The sequence below is a fragment of the Panthera leo genome, chromosome D4 (genome assembly GCF_018350215.1).
Source record: "Panthera leo isolate Ple1 chromosome D4, P.leo_Ple1_pat1.1, whole genome shotgun sequence".
Lineage (NCBI taxonomy): Eukaryota > Metazoa > Chordata > Mammalia > Carnivora > Felidae > Panthera > Panthera leo.
The window spans coordinates 19816906-19837452 of record NC_056691.1 but is presented as its reverse complement, the minus strand read 5'-3'; the positions used below and the strand labels follow the sequence as shown (position 1 = coordinate 19837452).

Sequence of the window (20547 nt, the reverse complement as noted above, 5' to 3'; positions counted from 1 at the left end):
TCTGACAATGCAGGTATCAGTCCTATAAATGACAGAGAAGGACTGAACAAACACCAAATGAAGTTAAAAGTGTGTTTCAAGCATTGTTTATTAAACATAACATTGAAATTGCAATTCTGAGTCTGTCCTATGAGTCATATGGAATAGGACGAATGAGAAATTATGGATTATTATAGTTATAACATCTACTATGAGCTAGGGCAATAGGGTTCTCAGGATGTAAGAAAAAGAATACAGAGATAATATAGAGGAGGTTTACTTAAAACTGGAGTGCTGAATTAGAATTATCTGTAATTCATAAAGTATTTTAACCATATTTATATAGAAATTTAGGTCAATTTCTGTATAACTATAAATTTATATAAAACTATATACTATCTATGTATATGATTAAATATAACAAATATATGTCATATATATTTGTCACACACACACACACACACACACACACACACACACACACACACACATCCTATCTCTGTCTGTGAATAGGCCTAGAACCAGTGACCAACCCAATAGCAAAAGACATCCATAGGGCCCAGATTATGGTCTCGGTATGGCTTATTTCAGGTCTGTGGTGCATCTGTGTGAGATGAACTTGGAAAATTTTGTGATACCAAATGACAAGTTATCAAAGAGTACTAAGGTCATTTCAAAAGGATTCAGGAGCCAAATGTGCAGAGGCTCTCTGTGGACAATAGAACATTTTGAACTTCAGTAGGATAAAATTACAATGAATTGAAACCCATCAACTATGTTTACAGGTTTCTATGGATACCAAAAAAAAAAAAAAAAGAAGTCAACGTATGAGAGTAATTGGGAAACATTCATTATAATGAAAATGGATTTTTTAAATAGTAGGGGTGGGATTGGGTGGGGTGGGAGAATAACCAAGTTTTTATCCTGCCTTTCCATTGTGAACTATATCATTGTGTAACCAAATTGTAGATGAGGGGATAGATCTCTTCATAAAAGTATTTCTGCCAATAAATGGAAAAGAAGCGATCAAGTTGGAATATCACAATTTTGCAGTCTCTGATAAGTTCATGTTGGGATCTGGCAGAATTCAGAAATGCAAGATTAACTAGAAGAAATGGGGGTTCTGGTGATTGAATGAAAAAGTTGTGTATTCAGTGAGTATCAGCGGCTGCCAATATCACATAAAGAGAGATAACCAGATATTATCTGATGAAATAATACGCCACAGTCTATAGTCTTCCCAAAAGGACTGATCAGTTTCTTATTTTGTAGGAAATATAGAGGACAGAGGAACATGTGTAGCTGCACCATGAACATGTACTCAGCAAGATCCATATTGTGGGGAACTCTACAGGTCAAGTGGCCTGCATTCTTCAACAGATAGATTGAAGGGCAGTAAAAGGATGGAAAGGTGACTTACAGATTACAAGAGAAAAAGTCATTATTTAAAACAAGAAAACTAAACCATGCTGTCTAGGGAGGCAAACTTGGATGATACATTTATAAAGAAATTTAAGGATGAGTCAATTATAAAAGTCAGGAAAATGATTACTTTTTGGAAGAAAGAAATTATAATTATATCAGGACACAAGGAGGGGCTTCAGGCAAAGTGCTATTCCTTGCATTGGGTGTGATTACAAGGGTACTTGTCTTATAAGATCATTAAGCTATCTATTTACCTTTTGTGGTTTCCTGAGTCTGTAACTTATAACAAAAATGTTTAAAAAAATCAAGCACCTAGGAATAAATATAACAAAAAGTTTATGAAAACTCTACACAGAAAACTGAAAAACTTTACTGAGATAAATCAGACATAAATAAATGGACTGGTATATCATGGGTCATTGATTGCATGATTCAATATTGTAAATCGGTAATCTTCAAACTTTCTACAGATTCAGTGCAGTAGGAATCAGAATTCCTTCTGTATGTGCATGTGTAAATTGACAAGCTGAATCTAAAATTTACAGGGAGACTCTTTTTTTAATTATTTAAAAAATTTTTAAATACTTAAAAATTTTTTTAATTTTATTTAAATCCAAGTTAGTTAACATATAGTGTAATAATGGTTTCAGGAGTAGAATTTAGTGATTTATCACTCACATATAATACCTAGTGCTCATCCCAATAAGTGCCCTCCTTAATGCTAATCACCCGTTTAGCTCACCCCCCCCCCCCACCAACCTCCCCTCCAGCAACCTTCAGTTTATTTTCTGTATTTAAGAGTTTCCATCCATGTTGTCACAAATGGCAAGATTTCATTTTTTTTTTTTTTGAAGTTTATTTATTTTTGAGAGAGAGACAGAGTGTGAGCGGGGGAGGAGCAGAAAGAGAGGGAGACACAGAATCCAAAGCAGGCTCCAGGCCCTGAGCTGTGAGCACAGAGCCCGATGTGGGGCTCAAACTCATGAACCCTGAGATCATAACCTGAGCTGAAATTGGTCGCTCAACTGACTGAGCCACCCAGGTGCTCCAAAATCTCATTCTTTTTGATTGCTGAGTAATATTGCATTTTATACATACCCCATCTTTATCCATTCATCAGTTGATGGACATTTGAGCTTTTACCATAATTTGGCTATTGTTGATAATGCTGCTATAAACATTGGGGTGCATGTGCCCCTTCGAATCAGCATTTCTATAGCTTTTGGTTAAATATCTAGTAGTGCAATTGCTGGCTCATAGGGTAGTTCTATTTGTAATTTTTTGAGCAAACTCCATACTGTTTTCTAGAGCAGCTGTATCGGTTTGCATTCCCACCAGCAGTGCAAAAAGGATTCCGCTTTCTCTGCATCCTCGCCAATATCTGTTGTTTCCTGAATTGTTAATTTTAGCTGTTCCTCTCAGAACAGAGGATTTTAAAATTATTTTGAGAAAGAGAGAGAGAGAATGAATGAATGGATTAATGGGGGAAAGGAGAAGAGGGGGAGAGAGAGAGAGAGAGGCAGGGGGAGAGAGAGAGAATCTTAAACAGGCTTGGTGCTGAACATGGACGCGGGACTCGATTCCATGATTCTGTGATCATGACCTGAGCCAAAATCAAGTTTCAGATGTTCAACTGACTGAGCCACCCAGGCACCCTTATTTGGAGATTCTTAAGGTCAGTCATAGTAAGGCATGAAAAAGAAGAACAAAGTTGGAGTACTTAAACTACCAGACAACATGACTCATTAAAGGTATGATAATTAAAACAATGTGGTATGATACAAGAATAGAAATAGAGCAATGGAAGAAAACAGAAGGTTTGGTCCCTACCCAGAGAGATAAGGTCACTTCATTTATGACAAAGATGACAATATAATGGATAAAGGATTTTTTTTTTCAATAAATGCTTATGTGTCATTTGTGGAAAAAAATATTGATCCTTCTCTCACTCCACATACAAAAGTCCATTCCAGGGGCACCTGGGTGGCTCAGTTGGTTAAGCATCCAACTCTTGGTTTCAGCTCAGGTCATGATCTTATGGTTCATGAGATGGAACCCCATGTTGGGCTCTGCACTGACAGCGTGGAGCCTGCTTGGGATTCTCTCTCTCCCTCTCTCTCTGCCTCTCCTGCTGCTCATACACTCTCTCTCTCAAAATAAATATTAAAAACAAAAAAACCCCAAAGTCAATTCTAGATGGATTGTTGAACTAAATGGTCAACAAAATGATCACTAAAGAGTGGAAAGGCAAATCAAAGAATGAGAGAAGATTCTTTCGATATCTACTTCTGGCAAGAACTTGGTTCCAGAAAAAGTAATTGATTCCAGAAAAAGACAACCCAACAAAAAAATAGGCAAAGCTTGAATAAGCACTTCACAGAATAGAATATGCAAAATCACCAAAATAAAACAAAACAAAATAAAACACCATGACAAAGTGCCCATCCTAATGAGGGGAGTGAAAATTAAGTAATTTAATTAAACATTTAAAACACGAGTTAATCAGGGATATTAAAACCATAACGGGGGGCGCTTGGGTGGCGCAGTCGGTTAAGCGTCCGACTTCAGCCAGGTCACGATCTCGCGGTCTGTGAGTTCGAGCCCCGCATCAGGCTCTGGGCTGATGGCTCGGAGCCTGGAGCCTGTTTCCGATTCTGTGTCTCCCTCTCTCTCTGCTCCTCCCCCGTTCATGCTCTGTCTTTCTCTGTCCCAAAAATAGATAAAAAACGTTGAAAAAAAAAAATTTAAAAAAAAAAACCATAACGGGATGCCACTAAATGTGCACCATAATGGTCACGTTGAAAATGGAGCTGATGAAGATGGGGAGCGTCTGGAAGTCCCGTGTGCTGCTGGTGACCTGGCCATTGCACTCCTAGTATACACTCAGGACATGTGTGTGTATGTATGTCCCAAGAGACATGGGAAGAGTGTTCAAAGAAGCACTATTTAAATAGCCCCAAACTAGAAATAGCTCAGGTATCTATCAAGAGCAGAATAAATAAATTGTAACTTTATGCACTAGAAGACAACGAAAGTGAATTAACTCTTGCTGCATGCAAAAACATGGCTGAATCACAAATTTAATGCTGAGTGAAAGGAGCCTGATGCAAATGCGTGCATACCACATATTGTCTGTTGCTCCATCACAGATTACCACAACATTTAGCAGCTTAAAACATGCATTTATTTATCTCAGATTCTGTGGCTCAGGAGCCCAGGTGTGGCTTAGGCGGGCGCCTCTGCCTCAGTGCTGCCATTCAGAGTGTCAGCTGGGGCTGTCATCTTGTTTGAAAACTGAACGCGGGAGGATCTACTTCCAGGTGTGCTTGTTTTGTCCTGGACAGGATTCCTTCTTCGCAGGCGACTAGGCTGAGAGCCTCAGTCGTTCCCTGGCTGGGTCTGTGACCTTCTTGCCGCAGAGTCTCTGATAGTACAGCTCATGACATGGCAGCTGTCTTCTATCAGAGGGAGTAAGAGGGAGGACAAGGTAGGATCTTTGTAACCTAGCCTTGAAAGTGCCGTCCCATCACTTTGGGCGCGTTCTATTGTTATAAGTCACTAGTTCCAGGCCATACTCAAGGGGAGGGAATTACACAAGGACACCAATACCAGGAAGTAGAGGTCAATGGAACTCATTTAGAAGCTGCCTACCACCCGATGTGATTCCATGTGTAAAGTTCTGAATCAGGTGAAATAAATCCATGATGATAGGCTCAGGATTGTGGTGGATCTTGATGGAGCTTTGGGTTGCTAGTAATAGTGCAAAGATCTGGTTACACAGGTGTTCTTTATAAAAACTCATTGATACTTCTTTTTTTATGTTTATTTGTTTTTGGGAGAGAGAGAGAGTAGGGTAGGGGCAGAGAAAGAGGGAGAGGGAGAGAGAGAGAGAGAGAGAGAGAGAGAGAGAGAATCCCAAGCAGGATCAGTGCTGTTTGTGCAGGGCCTGATACAGGGCTTGAACTCACTAACCGTGAGATCGTGACCTGAGCTGAAATGACGAGTCGGACACTTAACCGAGTGAGCTACTCAGGCCCCCCAAAACTCACTGATATTTCTAATTTGTGCACCTGTTCCCAAATGCATGTTACATTTCTATTTTAAAATGTACTGAAAAATAAAGAATTAAGTTTCTCCCCTACAGACTCATCCTGTTGATAAACAGTTTTCATTTTCCATAATCATGGTCTCTCCCCCTCTCCTGGGCCAGGCAGTAAAACGCAAACCAATTTATACTCTGCCACTTAAAAGCTGACAATTTAGCAAAAGTGCAGGCAGCATTGTGTTTGGAAAAGCTAAAGAATGAGGAGTCAGACTAAAGTTCAAATCCAGGTTTCTGGGTATGCACCCTTGGTCTTTATTTTCCTCATCTGTATTATTATTATGCATCAGAGGATTGCATGGCAAACTAATAACTGGAAATCATACAATATACACCTTAAAGTTCCTCCAAACATATATGACTTAAACTTCCTCCAAAGATTCATAATAGTTTCTAATTGCAACACCTGTTCAATTTAATCACATTACTATGGCCTTTGTGCTCAGTTTGGCCTGACTCCAGATCTCTGCTCATCCTCACCCAGACAGAATAATCTTAGGTGTAACTTTAGGTAGATTGCTCTACCTTTCCCTACATGTCTTCATCCTAAAACAGTGATCCTCTGTTGGTCAGCCTCAGAGAATATACTCACACACAGATCTGAAGGAGATACTTGCTTTATTTTCTTCTCAGATATTTTCTTTTAGGAATCACTGATTAATCAAAAGGCAAGTGGTTAAATGAATTACCCCATATCACTTTATGGAATGTTATGTGGCCAATAAAATATGTAGCAAATCTGCATATGTTGATGTAGCAAGCTATCCAAAATATATTTGAAAGTGAAACAGGTGAGATGTAAAATGGTCAGAAAACACTATGCCCACAGAAATGTAAGATGTGTGAGAGCAGGGGCTCCGGGTGGCTCAGTCGGGTAAGCGACGGACTCTTGATCTCAGCTCAGGTCATGCTTTTACCGGTTCATGAGTTCGAGCCCCGAGCTGGGCTCCCATGCTGACAGTGCAGAACCTGCTTGGGATTCTCTCTCCACCTCTCTCTCTGCCCCTTCCCCACTTGCGCACGTGTGCTCTCTCTAAATAAACATTAAAAAAAAAAAAGATGTGTGAGAGCAGAGACGAAGTCCATCTGACATATCTTCAGCCTCTAGTGGACACACAGTGGGCACTCGTAAATATTTGTGGACTGTGAGAGCACAGAAAATGACCTGGAAGAACACACATCAAATCGAATTGGTATCAGGGTTACCCTTCTCTGGAGGAACACTTTTTGTTTGCTACATTTCTGATGCTTCAGGTAGTTTTATTAGAATGTATTTATGTTTTATGCTTTCTGGCACCTAGGGTGCTTGGCCCTGCAGCGGTCAGCACCTGTGTCTCTTTGTTACTAGGGTGACTTCAGGCTACCAGAGACAGCTTTGCTTGTGGCCTGGGGAGCCAGACGTGACTGGTGGTTCCTGTTCCTGTCCCCACCCAGCTTTTAAGTAACTGACAGATGGAGTGTACAGACTCCCACAGTCTAGCCTTGCTTGAGCAACTCAAAGGCATGCATTTTGATTCTATACAGCTCCCCTGTGATTCACCCTTAAGTGACTTCATTGACTTCAGGGGACTTTCCTTGAAATTGCACTTTCCTTCTGGCCTCCTTCCAGTTCCAGCTCCCCCAGATTGTCTTAAAACAGCTTCCCTCTCAGAGTCTGCTTCTGGGGACCCAGTCTAAGTCACTTGTTAATTAAAAACAATAAAAACATTGGTGCCTATTAGAGGATGAGGCAGATGACCTTCTCACCTCAAACTTTTCACACAGCATAGCTTTAAGTTAATCAGGAAAAATGTCCAGGCACAGCTCCATAACTTACAGGGCCCAGGGCAAAGTGAGAATGGGGAGTCCTTTGTTTGAAAAGCAAGAGAAAAGTGGTGTTAACAGTACTCAAATATAAAACCTTTTCCTTTTTTTTTTCCTCAAAGTCTCTGTCTTTCAACTTGTCAGGGTATTTTTTATTTGCTTTTGATCGTTGTTCTAAGTAAAGAAAAATTAAAATTTTGCACGATTATCATGAATTTTATTGTTCACTTTTATATTGTACAAGGTGAGTTTTAAGTGCAAATGTAAGAGCTTTTCACTTAAATGCAAAATTACCAAATTACACAATTTAGCCTTCATAGACGATATATGCATATGTAGTTCTTTCTTACCTATGCTGTGGAAGCGCTGCACAAACCTAACTGAGCAGTTGCTTTAAGTTTATTTATTTTGAGAGAGAGAGAGAGAGCATGTGAGAGAGAGAGAGACTCCCAAGCAGGCTCCATGCTATCAGTGCAGAGCCCAACTCGGGGCTCGATCTCAATCCAAAGAACCGTGATGTCATGACCTGAGCCAAAATCAAGAGTCGGACGCTTAACCAACTGAGCCACCCAGGTGCCCCACTAAGTCAACAGTTTTAATTTCACTTTTTGACATGTACATTTTCTCCCCTGATTCCTACCTTCAGCTCATCGTTGTATGAAAAGAGCCGAAAGGAGAAAGAACTATGGGCTGCCCTATCTTTCCTTCTGTGTTATCATTGCCACTAAGCAACTGACTAATACAGGGAAGTAATTGAATAAGGAAGGCTAGGATAGATAGGTTCCTTGGTCGTTCATGTTTCTTAGAACCCCATTGCCTTCCCTGTGTCCGAAGGACTTTGGTGAGTGTGTAAAGCACAGCCTCTGGGGGCCGTCAGCACCTCTGCGTACTCGGATGTTCAGGTACTGGGTACCAGCTCTTGCTCAGCTGCCACCACTGCAGGCCCACCTGAGTGCTGTGCACATGGGGCATTGTGACTGCTGTGCATGAATGGGGCAGCAAGAACAATGGGCATGCGATTGCACGGGCTACTCTTACACGCCTGTTCCACTGTCCCATAAACTTTACTTAGAAAACACAAGCTGAGAAATAAAATTAAGAATTTCAAGAAAGATGACAATAGAATATTAAACCAAAGTAGGGGGTTCTGAGTGTGGGACTCTGGCTGACTGCTCATGAAGGTAGCCCTGGCTCTGCAAGGCCCAGGCCCTGCTCAGTCCTGTGGACCGTTAACCCACGCATCTCTTGGTTTCTGGTTTTGGCGTACTTTAGGGCAGCTAGGGCTCCTGTGTTGGCACACCACTCTTGTTTCAGCACTTAATAAATTTATTTGAGACCATGTTTATTTTCTTTTGAGCTGAGTAGGACATATAAAAGTAGATTTGCTCCGGTTTACCCAGGATTTGGTATTTTGGTATTTTGTGATGGGAGAAACCTTCTTGTTAAATTCATGGAAATGGAAATCAGAGTACTTTTTTTTTTTTGTCTACTTATTTCACAACAATCCAAGTCTTCTTCAGGTTTCACAAACCTCTGAGGAATGCTTGTTTTTATCTTGGATGTTTCTTAAATGAATTTTAATTATCAGAGTAATTCATGCACTTTGAAATGTCAGATTTTGCTAGAAATCTTATAACCAAAAATATAAGTCCCTTCTCCCCCACCTCCATCTATCTCAAGTCCTGCTTTGCAAAGGTAGTGGCTTTAAATTCCTGCACTCATTTCTTGCAGTGTTAATCTCCATATTTTTAAATAGTATGCTTTTAATCATTATTTTATTGAATCATCAGTTTTAGATCTTACAACATCGTCCTCTTACAAGGGAGACTGAGAATACTGCTTTCACCACCAGCCCTGTTTTCCCATATCCTCATAATACAGTTACTTTATAATATATGGTTAAATCAGTATTCAGTTTTTACATTATTATTATACATTATGACGCATGGCACATCATTGTACATTGCAAACATAATATTCAGTGAATTGTATTCTTTACATAATTACATGTGACCAGATAAATATTGTTAACTGTTGTATCCAGTAGGATACTATAATTGTGTTAAATTTCCAGGAAAATATTTTGTTCTTTATGCAGGAAATATATTTTAAATTTACACATATTATTTTTAATTGATCAGATTTCCTTTGTATCCTAAATTTCATGCCCATTTGCTATGTGCTCAAGACCATCAAGCAATCATTGCCTTTATTCCCCTGAAGACAGCCCTCCATCCTCTTATTCAATATGGACTACTTGTTTTCTGAATCTGCTGCAAAGTTGCCCCCCAGGGGCTCCCATTCCATGCACTCATATTCCAGGACCCCATTTCCTATATGCTAAGTTATCCTTTTTCTTGTTTTTCTCTCTCACTTTAGTGGTGACACATCCTCCAGGAGTTTCCTAACACTAAGGGCAAGGGAGGTCAATTTTTGGAGACCTCAAATGTCTGAAAAAATTTTTTTTAATATTTATTTATTTTTCAGAGAGAACACAAGTGCGGGAGGGCAGAGAGGGAGATACAGAATCTGAAGCAGGCTCCAGGCTCTGAGCTGTCAATACAGAGCCTGACGTGGGGCTCAGACAACCATGAGAGCATGACCTGAGCCAAAGTCGGACACTTAACAGACTGAGCACCCCCTGAAAATGTTTTCATTCTCTTTTTCTCATGATCGTTTGTCAAAGTAGAGAATACGAGTTTGGAAAGAATTTTCTGTTAGGATTTTGACAGCATTCTTCATGACTTGGCTTTCATAGCTGCTACTGAGAAATCCCATGCAATTCTGGTTTCCCTATGTGGCTTTTCTTCCGATACTGTAAGTAATTCTCTTTTTATTCCAGCTGGGTTCTTTGAAATTTCCTGTGGAACTGCCTGATTGTGGATCTTTCATTTTTGTTCATAGTACTCAGTGGCCTTTTTATGTTGATAAGCTCATATGGTTTCTGACCACACCATATGATATGTTTATAAAATACTTCTTTTTTTGGGTTCCTGGGAGGCTCAGTCAGTTAAGCATCCTGCTTTTGATATTGGCTGGGGTCATGATCTCCCAGTTGTGGGACTGAGCCCTGTATCGGGCTCTGTGCCGAGCATGGAGCCTGCTTGGGATTCTCCCTCTTCTTTCTCACTGCCCCTCCCTGCTCTCACGATCTCTCTCTCTCTCTCTCTCTCTCTCTCTCTCTCTCAAAATAAATAAATAGACTTTAAAAAAATAATTTTTCTCCCTTTTGTCTTCTGGAGGACTTATTCAGTTGGATTCTTATCTTTTTGGTCTAAGCCTCTAGCTTCTAATCTTTTTTCTTTCTGTCTTTTAGTTCACTTCTTTGGGGCATTTCTTTAAACATTGTCTTCTGTCCTACCTATGAACAATTTTCCAATTTTCAAGTCTGTGTCTTCCATGTTTTAGGCTTTTCTCAAGTGTACAGTGAACTTTGGATTTCTTCCCATCTTTAGAATAAGACCTTAGGTATATGGAGACTCTGCGCACCAGTGTGTAATTTACTCCAGAGGAGTTGGGTAGAAAGCTTCTTTTGGGGACTGGACGCTCAGATACCTGTATCTGGAGGGCTTTTCTCTGGAATTTAAAATGTTCATGGGTAAGGCCCACTGATCTCCTGTCTTGGTTTCTGTAACTGTCTTGGTTGCTGGAGTTTTTAAAGCAATATTGGGTGCTTGAGGTATGTGCCAAGAGGGGAACTCCCATTCTGAAGGCACTTTCAGGTAATCCCTGCACCTCACCGCATACTCTGCTTTACTTGGATCCCTGAGCTCAAAGCCTGTTGAGTTCCACTTTTCCAGTGATAAATTACCAACCGTCCACTCTGCTTGAGGCAGGGTGCAAGGATGGGGAGGAGGTAGAAGGAAACCAATTTTGCTGTTCAGTGATGGGTAGAAGCCCTTCAGTTAAGGAAGGGGGGGAGGGTGCATCTAATTACCCAGATCTGTAACTAGTCCCTTATTTATAGCCTCCTTCATTCCCACTTATTTCTTATTTGGCATCTCTAAGGCCTGAGTCATCTGGTGCTTTGTGGGCAGTATTTTAAAACATTTTATTTGGAGGGGCACCTGGGTCGCTCAGTAGGTTAAGCATCCAGCTTCAGCTCAGGTCATGATCTCGTGGTTCGTGAGTTCGAGCCCTGCGTGGGGCTCTGTGCTGACAGCTCAGAGCCTGGAGCCTGCTTCAGATTGTGTGTCTCCCTCTCTCTCTGCCTCTCTTTCTCTCTCTCTCTCAAAAACAAATAAACGTTAAAAGAAATAAAACAAAAAAGTTGCATGAATTTCTGTATTTTAAAAAATGTTATCCCATTACTGTGTCCCTATATTAATCTCTTTCCTGAATATTTGACAATAAGTTGCATATGTCATGGTCCCTTTCCCTGAGTCTTTCAGAATGTGTTTCCAAGATAGACTTCTCCCTCCCTCCCTTCCTTCCCTCCTTCCTTCTTTCCTTCCTTCCTTTCTGTTTAATTTTTTTTTCCTCCCCAAGATGGGGAGGGGGCAGAGAGAGAGAGAGAGAGAAAGAGAATCTGATTCGGGCTTCACTCTCAGTGCTGAGCCCAATTTGGGGCTCAATCCCATGACCCCAAGATCGTGACCTGAGCAGAAATCAAGAATTGGACGCTTGGGGCTCCTCGGTGGCTCAGTCGGTTGAGTGGCTGACTTATCAGCTTATCAACTTTAGGAAATCTAACATTAATACGAATTTTATTTAATCTATGTATATTTCAATTCTTTCTACTAATGTCGTTTCTTTCAATTCATTCTAGTAATGTCCTTTATAGCATTGTTTTTCCTCAGGTTCTGGATCCAGCAAAGATTACACAGGTATTTAAATATAATGTCTCTGTGGTTTCTCCAGGTTTAAAAATCCCCAGCCTTTCTCTGTGTTTCAGGATATTGACATATTTGAGAAATACAGGTGATGGACCATTCCTATAGTCCTTTATTCTCAAGTGAAAATGTTCTTTCTAAAGCTTAGCTGTGTTTAACCTGTGAAGAACATGTGATATATGGGGTCCTGGAGCCTTTGGATTTTTTAGGGCCACAATGAGGCCATAAATGCCAAAGCCAGAGATATTGGCATGTGTGGGGGAATTTGCTAAGAATCATTTTACACTGAAGAGAGAGGAGAGAAGGTGTGTTTGGAAGGGTGAGTTCTTTGGAGGATGGCTGATTTTGTGGGAGAAGACAGGCACGCAAAAGAGGTTTCAACTTACGTGGAAAGGAAAGGTTTGGGTGTCCTAATTGTAGATGATCTGTTAAAACTAGCAAGAGGATTGAGGAAATCAAAGCAAAGGAACAATATGGTGCTAGATTTCCGCAGTGTAATATCTGAAGGAAGCTGTAGGCCTCACAGCCCCTGTAGGTGCAGCGCTGTTAAGGAGTCATCTCTGAGCCTCGTTTACCTCCTGCCCAACCCCTGTCCCCCTGAAAAGGGGTTCGTCAGTGACTGCTTCCCCTCTGTGTCAACCCTTGTGAGTCCCCAGCATCTAGTAATGACACAGGTAGGTGAAATATGTGTAGTTACCTCAGTCGTCTGTAGTTGGGAACTGTAGCCCAGGTGAGCTGAGGGGGTAGCCTCCTGTCTCCTCTCTTGCCTTCCTCAACAGGAGGATGCTAGAGGATGAGGGCAGAGGAAAGTCTTAGCAGAGCAGGGAGAGGAAGGGGACATTCCAGGGTTGGGCAAGAAATATTTGTGTCTACAAGTAACACTCGGGTCACTTTCCTGTTCCAGACAAAAACCGGATTCAAAGCCATGAACATGATGAATACTGCCTCCCGGCCGGGTCCAGCTCACCTGACTGCCCACCCTTGATAACCATGCAACAACAGCACTGAAGGGGCTCAGGTACAAGGACATTTTGTTGAAAACTTGTCCCTGTTTCTGTGTTCTAGCAAATGTAGCCACTGTCCAGTGAACAGAGTGGGCCTTGGGTAGGGTGTGTGTTGTAGTGTGAATGTTGCTCTGACTGTGGCTGGGAAAGCTGGGGCAAGGCCTAGAAGGAGGTTCTGTTGTGTCTAGAGTGTTGAGCTGTCTGGAAACCCATCTGAACTCAACCTAGGTCCCCTGCTGTCTGGGTATCTTCTCAAAGACGAGGACTTCCTCACACAATCTCTCCATCATGCCTGGCTTGGTGACTTCATGCAGGACAAAGGCATCGTCTGTTCATTTGTGATGGGAGTGTTCATGGTACAGCCGCCCATGAAGGAACTTGGGGGAAAATGAGACAGAGGGTGAGGGTAAGCTTGATGGATGTTTGAGTCATAAAGAATGAAAAGGTGAAAGTATGAGGAAGCGGGTGAGATGGAATTCCTCCTTCCTACTTATCCCTGGCTCTCATCTGCCTTCTCCTGCCCTCTTCTCCACCCACCCCCAGCCTGATCCAGGCCACAGGACTTTGTGCCTGATCAGGTGAGTGTGCAGCACTTGGGTGCCATCCCAGCAGGGATGTGAATGGCTTTATATGTGAGCACAAGAAAATGTCTTCAAGCATGGATGTTGTCATGGCAGGCATTGCCCTTTCTTGGGAATGTTATTTTTTTTTCCAGCCATGTAGGATGACAGTTCACCAGATCTTGTCCTTGATGTGAACGGTTAGCTCATCAGGGTTGGTTTCCACCTTGTGAGTCTTTATGAACTTGAAGTTGCCAAAATAGGTGTTCTCCAGGGCCCCTTTGCTGATGTGGTCCTTGTTTCTTGTGCTCAGCGTTCAGTGGTGCTGGGATCACCCTGGATCCCTATTCGGCCTTAAGTCAGAGTGTCTGAAGGCACTGTTTCCTCATCTATGTCATATGGGACACAGCTTTCTTCAAGGACTGAGTGGAACAACTGCTCTCAAAGACTCCAAAGAGGGCAAGACCACAAAGAAAAAGGCAAAGGAGGTATGGGGGTTCTTCATGAATATGTGATGAAAGAAGCCGCCAGAGCCACCCTTTGTACCAGTATTGTCTTTTACTCCCAGAAGGGTTGAAAATTCAGGGGCCGTAGGGCTCACCTGGCTCCTCCAGACTCTCCACCTGCCCTAGCAACTTTTAACTCCTATCAGGTGGGGCAGTCTTAGAGAGCATGTACAGCCTAGAATCTGAGAAATTAATTCATTATTTTAATAATTTTTTGAACAATACTGCATACCTTTCATTGTGTTTGAGTTTTCCAACTTGAAGTTCTAAGATTTTCCGCGACCCATTAGGTGGAAAAGGCAGAACTAAAAGACTCAGGACATGAGTCTCCCATGCCAGTGATCTCTTTCATGTATTTGGGACTCAAGAACTTCTCATCAAAGGAGAGTTCATAGTTTTAAAGTTTTCAGAGACTGGCCTTTTGTTACATAAAAGTAATTCCTGGATCCTGTTTATTTGAGTATCTCTGTACATGCTTTTTATCTCTGATAAAAACAATCAGACAGGATTTCTATACCAGAAGGCTAGTATCAGAGAGTCTCAAATGGACAGCGGGAAATGTTTGTGGGGAAATGTCTCAGTCTTGCTCTGCTTCGGCAATTCTGTTTCTCTCCCTCCCCTTCCCCAACTCTTGCCCGTGTGGAAAAACATAAAAGTATTAAAGCTCATCGATAGGGAGATGAGGACACTCACACTAGGAAACATTTTCAACTTCTTTGTGCCCTCTTCCAGGGCTCATAGCTGGTATAACCTAAAGGCCATCATTCAGTTTGTTCAGAGTTGGACTGAGAGCACAAAGAGTTCCTTAGCAGTTTTCAGTTCAGAGTTGGACTGAAACCACAGAGTTGTTCCTTAGCAGTTGTCACTGACATTAGACACAAAGGGAATGGGCTCCCTGGGGTTATATATCACCATATCTCACACCCCACATCTTATGTCAGGGCAGCCAAAATGCATGAATTGGCTGCCCCTTCGGAGTGAAGAGCACACAACATTCTAAGAGCCCAGCTTCTTGGACCACAAAGTTCTTTAAATTAGCATGGGCATGTGGATGAATGCCCTAGATTGTCACTTGTTTTATTTCAAACCATATAGTGAAGTCCATTCACAGCTCTCTTTATCAACAATAGCCAAATTATGGAAAGAGCCCAAACGTCCATCAACTGATGAATGGATAAAAAAGATGTGGTTTATATATACAATGTAATACCACTTAGCACTGAGAAAGAATGAAATCATGTCATTTGCAGCAACGTGGATAGAACTGGAGGGTAATATGCTAAATGAAATAAGTCAGTCAGAGAAAGACAGATATCATATGTTTTTGCTCATATGTGGAATTTGAGAAACTTAACAGAAGACCATGGGGGAAAGGAGGGGGAAAAATAATTTCAAACAGAGAGGGAAGGCAAATAATAAGAGACTCTTAAATACAGAGAACAAACTGAGGGTTGATGGGGTTAAGGCAGGGGAGAGGGGAAAGCAGGTGATGGGCATTGAGGAGGGCACTTGTTGGGATGAGCACTGGGGGTTGTAACTAAGTGATGAATCATGGGAATCTACTCCCAAAGTCAAGAGCACACTGTATACACTGTATTTAGCTAACTTGACAATAAATTATATTAAAAAACAATAACAATAGATAAATGTTGTGGGAATAAATGAAAATGGAAAATGTTTTCTGCTCTTGTTGCCTTTAAGAATATACATATATTTATATTCAGGTGTGTGTGTACACATACACACATGCACATATACATACATGTACATATATACACAAATATATGTGCATATGTATATAATATGACATACATATATATACATAACATATACACATACGCTAGCCTCTACCGAAAGTTGGAGTCTCTTCACCTTTCCCTTAAAGCTGGGTGGGCCTTCCTAGCTGTCTCAGTGAGTAGAATGCAGCAGACACCAGTGAATCCCTTTCTTAGGGCTGCCACAGCAAAGTATCTGGGTGAATTAAACAACAGAAATGTATCCTCTTACAGTTCTCAAGCATAGAATTCTGAAATCAAGACATCATTGAGATTCATTCCTTTTGGAGAGCTCTGAGGGAAAGTCTGTTCCAAGTCCCTTTCCTAGCTTCTGGTAATTGCCAGAAAACCTTGGCATTCTTGATTTGCGGATGCATCATTCCAATCTCTGCTTCCATTGTCACATGGCATTCTTCCTTGTGTGTGTCCATGTCCAAATTTTCTTCTTTTTCTAAGACACCAGTCATTGGATGAGGGCTTACCCTAATCCAATATGGCCCCATCTTAATATGAGTAAGACCCAATTTTTAAAGAAAATGGTACACATTCATAGGTACTGGGGGGTTAGAACTTAAACATGTCTTTTGAGGGGACACAGTTCAACCCACAAGAGTGAGGTTAAGTCATTTCCAAGTTTAAGTTATGAGAGGCAATCCAACCTCTGTCTGGATTTTTCTCTCTAAGGGTACTCACCTTTGTAACTACTCACCAACTACCATTTTGTGAGGGAAGCCCCAGACACAAGAAGAGGCCACATTTGGGTGTTCTGGCCAACAGCCCTGGCTAAGATTCCAATTATAGAATCACCAGTCATGTAAACTGAAAAGGCCTTCAGATGACTCTAATTCCAGGCTCTGAGCTGTGCTAGCTCTTACTGAGATGAACTGTCTGTGCTGATCCCTGTCCAAACTGCAGATTCATGAGCAAAATAGATGTCGTTGGTCTTTTAATACGTTAAGTTTTTGTTGTTGTTGTTGTTAATCCATTAAGTTTTAGGTGGATTACTGGAACATCATCCAATGTCCACGGCCCTACCTGAAGCATCTGAGTCTTCTGTGCTAAGATGAAACTCTGTAATGAGGATGTGGCCTTGGGATCTGGCTGTGGGTTTATTTTGGGTTCAAAAACCTTCTCTCAGGACACAGGTGAAGCAGGTTGACTAGGTAGATAGACATTATCTGTTTCAGCCTGGCTTAAATAAAATGCAGCCACGTGTTTAAAGTTTTCATTACTGACTTTGCTAGTGAGGCATCTGTCCCACTCTCTGGAGTTATAATCAGTGGCATAGAAGCGTAGCTCTGACACTTAACTGGTTGTGTGATTTGAGCCAAATTACTTTAAACTCTTCAAGCTTTAGTGTCCTCATCTGTAAAATGGGCATAATGATATCCACCTCTTTTATATAAGCTTGTAGCTCAATATCTGGCCCATTGTAAGTATTCAATAAGAAAAAAGTGATTATTTTGATTGAAAGATGAAATGTTTAAAGTTTTTTTTCTATGCAAAATAATCTTGTTGGATGTTGTACAAATTTGTAGGACATATCCATAGTCAGTAACCAACTGTAAGACTATACTACTTTGAAATCACAATTCTTTAGGATCAAATAAGGGACAGTAAATATTTATTACAGCAATATAGTTTTTGTTGCTACAACTCACAAGGATATATTTATTAAGATTGGTGGCACTAAGCCAAGAGTAACTATTAAATTGACAAGTTGAAAAGAGTTTTCTTTTTTTCACTAGCTTCAGTCCCCTTGTAAAAAAGAGGTGGGGGTGGGGTGGGGGGAAGGCCTACATCAAATGCTTGGGAAATTCTAACACTCTGTGCTCCTTTTTAGTCAATCTCTGTTTTCTGATGGAAAGATTTATCATTTCTATTTGAAACACACGTGACATGAGACTTTGTGAATTTTGCTGTGAATTTTGAGTTTGAAAGCTATAGGATTAGCTAGGTTTTGGGGGAGCACTTAATTGGTCCTGGAATCTCAAGTGGGAGCCAAAGCTTAATGCTTCCAAGCCATGCTGTTTTTATATGTGAGATTCTAGTTTGGTAATTTTTATCCATCCTTTTGTATATGCCAGGGACTTGGACATTTTATGAATTGCAAAATAAATATGAATTTCATCTACATAGCTCCTGGCAGAAAAGTTTCTTTCAACAAAGTCTATTTAGTTTTGTTTGTTTTATTCTCATACTTACCAGTGCATACTAAAGGGAATAATCCATTCTTATTTATATTACTCTCCTTTTTTAGAGATCCTTTCTACTTTTCACAAACTTGGGCTTTACTGGTAAATGACTTTTTGTCCCTGCATTCCATGGAAGGCTTACAGACCCTGAATGATAAGTGGAAAGTAATCAAAACCTGAACTTGCAAATCTGTGCACTTGAAAATGTGTAGCCAGTCAGTTCTTTGTCTGGAGTCTTGATTCTGTTGCTAGGTGGCAATGTTCCCTTAACAAAACGGCGGTTAATGAGTCTGCAGTCAGATCCCTTTCTGAAACAGAAAGGAAAACACGGTCTTATTCCTTCTTCATTAGCAATTTTTCAACCAGGTTTCCTGGTTTTAGCCCACAAAGAGGCACCGGGGCTGTCAGAAATTGCCAGGCTGGAATGATCAAAACAAAATTTCTTCCTGCTACCCACTGTACCTTGCAAAACTGGGCAGCCTATGGTATAAAGCACATGGTTGTTTCCAGTAACTGTAAAAATCCACTGTAGGCAGGGATCAGAGCTGTCCCAGGCCCTAGTGAACAAGTGATATAATCTCACTTGTCCAATGACTGGTAGTAGGTATAGTATTAAGTTTACAAAAGAGCTCTAGCATTGGTTATGAAACATCTGTGGATGGTGTGCCTAAGAATCACTAAAGGTTCATTTTAAAAAAAGGAGTCAATTTCACAATACAAGATAGGGTTGCCAGATCTAGAAAATAAAAATACAGGAAGACCAGTTATATGTGAAATTCAGATGAACAATGAATTTTTTTAAAAGTCAGGTTTATTGAAGTGTAATTTACACATAATAAAATTCACCCATTTTAGGTATACAGTTCTATAAATTTTTACACATATACATCATGTAACTACTACCACACTCAAGGTACAGAATAGTTTCATCACCCCCCAAAGTTCCACTGTGCTCTCTTTTAGTCAATCCCTCACTTACCCTCCACCCCTGACAACCACTGATCAGATTTCAGTCTTTGTAAGCTTACCTCTAGAAACAACACAGTGTAAGTGGAATCATACAATATGTAGCTTTTTGTGTCTGGCTTCTTTCATGTAGCCCAGTGCTTTTCAGATTCATCCATCTGGTTGTAGGTAACACTGATGGAATTATTTTATTTTATTTTATTTTATTTTAGTATGACCCATGGAATAATTGGGTCTCACTTATAATAAAAGAGTACCTGTTTTTTATTTGAAAATTTCTCAATCATTGGGCCGGGAGTGGAACTTGGAACCTGCATCTTAACAAAAATCCCTACTGTTTCCCATGCAGGTGATACTCACACTTTCAAACAGTGAGGATCTGAGGCAGTCGGGTCATGAATCTCCTTGAGATTATGCTTAATTCAGTCAAGTCTTTTACCAGAAAAATATTCATGGAAACTCAGTACTTCTCACACAATTCAGGAGGTTGCAGGATTGACCAAAGCTCATCAACTTCATGAACTCCAGAGTGAGAACTGGAGAGTTATCATGTCATGTACTTTACTGGAAAGCTCAAGTCTTCCCCAGAAGTGAGAGGAACACAAGCTTGTTTTCATTTCTCCTGCTGTTTCTACTCATCATCTTACCCAGTGCTTCTCAGAGCAAGGGGATTTTTCTTTTTTGTCTTTCCATAAGCTATAAGGCCTTTCCATTACTATTTAAATGTTGGTTTTATTAAAGCAAAAGTGGATTACCTATCCACATTTACCTATCACAAAAGCCATACATAGTGAAACAAAAAGCTAAAATTGCAAAGAAAATTAGAAAATGCAAAATAGTAATACATGGTCTTCCCGCCCAAAGAGGTAGCAAGGTAATAATTTTATTGAATTGTCTACATTTTTTTTTTCATAGCTGTGATAATAATGTAACGATGCCTGGGTCCTACTCCAAATATTCTGATTTACTTGGTATGGGGTGTGTTCTGTACTCCGCGTTTTTCAAAGGCTTCTTCAGTGATTGGAACATGCAGCTGAGTTTGAGAGCCACGGCTCCAGGCATTTGTCATGGATTTGCTCTCCAGATTCTTTCTATATTCTCGGTTGGTTGGCCTTGCAGAATGGGTCGTAGAACCCACTGGGAATCAGTTATTATCACAACTGTGCATCCACACAAAAGGGAGAAATCTAATTACTAGCTCATGCTGGAGGGATGTCTACAACTGGCCATTCATGATGAGGAATAAGGGAGCCCAGCTTGAAGAAATAAGATTAGACCTGAATGGGAGAAAATTATATGCTGGAATTATTAGATTTCACCAGAAACCCCTGGAGTGGCCTGAATTCCTGTGATTAGTGAGAGGTAATCAGGGCTGAAGAAGAAAAGCAGACAATGACTGC

General features: G+C 40.7%; 1 long non-coding RNA gene across 2 annotated transcripts in view; it reads left to right on the top strand.

Moving 5' to 3' along the window:
* Nucleotides 1–20547, top strand: part of LOC122205463 — a 103909-nt gene that overhangs the window by 4679 nt on the left and 78683 nt on the right. The window contains exons 1-2 of one of the 2 annotated variants that reach the window (XR_006196072.1): nucleotides 12245–12815; nucleotides 13046–13159. This is a non-coding gene — a long non-coding RNA (uncharacterized LOC122205463). Of the gene's footprint in view, nucleotides 1–12244; nucleotides 12816–13045; nucleotides 13160–20547 lie in introns of those variants that run through there. The other variant, XR_006196071.1, reaches the window with a different exon arrangement.